At 42.4% G+C, this 2,015-nt stretch overlaps 1 protein-coding gene across 2 annotated transcripts in view; it reads left to right on the top strand.

The window, feature by feature from the left end:
* Positions 1-203: 203 nt before the first annotated feature.
* The window catches only part of LOC112151416 (RNA-binding Raly-like protein), a 161,394-nt gene continuing 159,582 nt past the window's right edge, over positions 204-2,015 (top strand). The window contains exon 1 of one of the 2 annotated variants that reach the window (XM_024280360.2): positions 204-575. The gene's annotated coding sequence lies outside the window, so the exon portion shown is untranslated. Of the gene's footprint in view, positions 1,236-2,015 lie in introns of both variants that reach the window. The other variant, XM_024280358.2, reaches the window with a different exon arrangement.

The raw sequence follows: 2,015 nt of genomic DNA, 5'->3' as shown, positions 1-2,015 counted from the left end.
GGACAGAGCATTTCAAGTCATTCAGAACCACGGACAGAACCATTCGTGTCATTCAGAACCATGGACAGAGCATTTTTGTGTCACTTAGAACCATTGATAGAGCATTTCATAAAATTTACAACCACTGTTAGAGCATCCCGTGTGATTCAGAACCACGGACAGAACCTTTCATGGCGCTGTCATTCAGCACCACGGACAGAGCCGCCCTCCTCTCCTGCTTCCCCCGCGTCCACAGAGCAGAGAGGAGGCACGCGGAGCCCGCGATCCCCGTCCGCGTGGCCCGTGACTCCGTCAGAGAGCTGCATCTTTAAAACGGCAGCGGCAGGCGTCAGAGGAGCCCACAGCGGGCTGAGTCGGAACCGCGGCTCGCGGAGGACTCTACCTACTTGTGGAGGGGAGCGCTGAGCATCAGCTGTTCCGCGCTGGACTCTCATTGCTGGAAGTCGGGGCTGAATCGGTCACATGACAGAACTGGAGGCAGAGCGCTAGAGAAAAGCCACAGCATTCGGGCTCGCACCGCCATACTGTATTTTGAGCCATTTCACATTTTTATTGCAACATTTTACTCCCGCTCGGTGAGTACATTTCCACTGGCCTTTTTTTTCCTAAAGCATTTTTGGTCTTTTGAATTGCTCCCCCCTTTTTTTTGGTTATTTTTCCTCCTTTTGCTGGTGTCTGAGTCGGGCTTTGACGTGGTGGTTTGGAGCGTTTTTCGCATCAAGTTTTGAGCATGCAGGCGGGTAAACGGTGCGTGATCGGTCAGCAGACAGACAGCCAGTTTTGTTTTCAAGCATCACGAGCCGAACGGGGTTGATCGGTTTTCCCCAGACGTTGCTGGTTTTGGAACCTTTTGATTTTTGGGGGTTTCTGTCGACTTTTGCAGTTGCTGTGCCTGGGTTTGCATTTTGCAGTGTTGTTTGTGATTTTGCTGTCTCGGGGGGAGTCCTTTGCTTTTACTTTGCTCCTCTTTTCTTTCTGAAAGGGAAACATTTTTAAGACGTTTTAACCTGATACTTTTCTTGCAGCTGAGCTCAAAGGTTTGTGTTTTTTCCTCCCTTTTTTTGTGTTTCTCTCATTTTTCCGTTATACTTTTACTGGTGTCAAGTTTTTGTTTTTTTTTTTCTTTTTGGATGTTTTCATTTTTCTGACTAGATTGTGTGGACGAGGGGAGTTTTGATTCTTGCGTTTTTGTTTTCTATATCAACGAGGATGAACAGACACTTTCCCTCTTGCAGGTATATCTATATCATATATATCTATGTGTGTGTTTGCAATAAAGAATGAGGTGACAGAAATATGCACCTGTGGCTGACGTGTTATTTTGCAGGGAGGCACCTGAAGGAGCCATGATCGATCTGCACCTATAGTGCGTTTGAAATCACGTGGAGACTCAAAGTCATAGCAGATTTTTTATGGAGCTAATTTAGGACCAATATTATTTGAAATAATTTTTGTGGCAAAAAAAAAAAAATTAAATGTCCGAAACTGTTTACTATTCTAAAATAAACATAATTATTTTCAGTTTCAAATGTTTCGTTTTTCAAAAGTCAAAAATTCAACTTCACAACTTTTTTTTCCACTTTCAAGTCTTTTTTTTCGTTTTCGAATCCTAAAATTTCAGTTTCAAAACTTCTGACACTGTTGCGGCGTGTTGGGGCGGGGCTAACACGAAGGACCAATCAAAATCACTGGCTCTAATATGGAGCTATTTTGGGTCCATAAATATTTGAAACGCAAATAATTTTTTTTTTTTTTTAAATGGCGTTTTTAAATGTCCAAAACTTTCTGCTGTTCTAAAAAAACCTAATTATTTCCAATTTTAAATTTTCCAAATTGCGATTTCAAAACTTTTTTTTCTTTTTTCATTTTCAAATCTGAAAGTTTCAGTTTCAAAGCTTTTAGCCCTGTTTTGGTGCATTGGGGCGGGGATAACACAAAGGACCAATCAAAATAGATGTGGGTGGTAACTTCAGTCCCGGTAGATTCAACTCTTCTATGGAGCTATTTTGGGGCCA

The sequence above is a fragment of the Oryzias melastigma genome, linkage group LG20 (genome assembly GCF_002922805.2).
Source record: "Oryzias melastigma strain HK-1 linkage group LG20, ASM292280v2, whole genome shotgun sequence".
Taxonomy (NCBI): Eukaryota; Metazoa; Chordata; class Actinopteri; order Beloniformes; family Adrianichthyidae; genus Oryzias; species Oryzias melastigma.
Note: the sequence above shows the minus strand (reverse complement) of the source record. Positions and strands in the feature narration are given on the sequence as shown.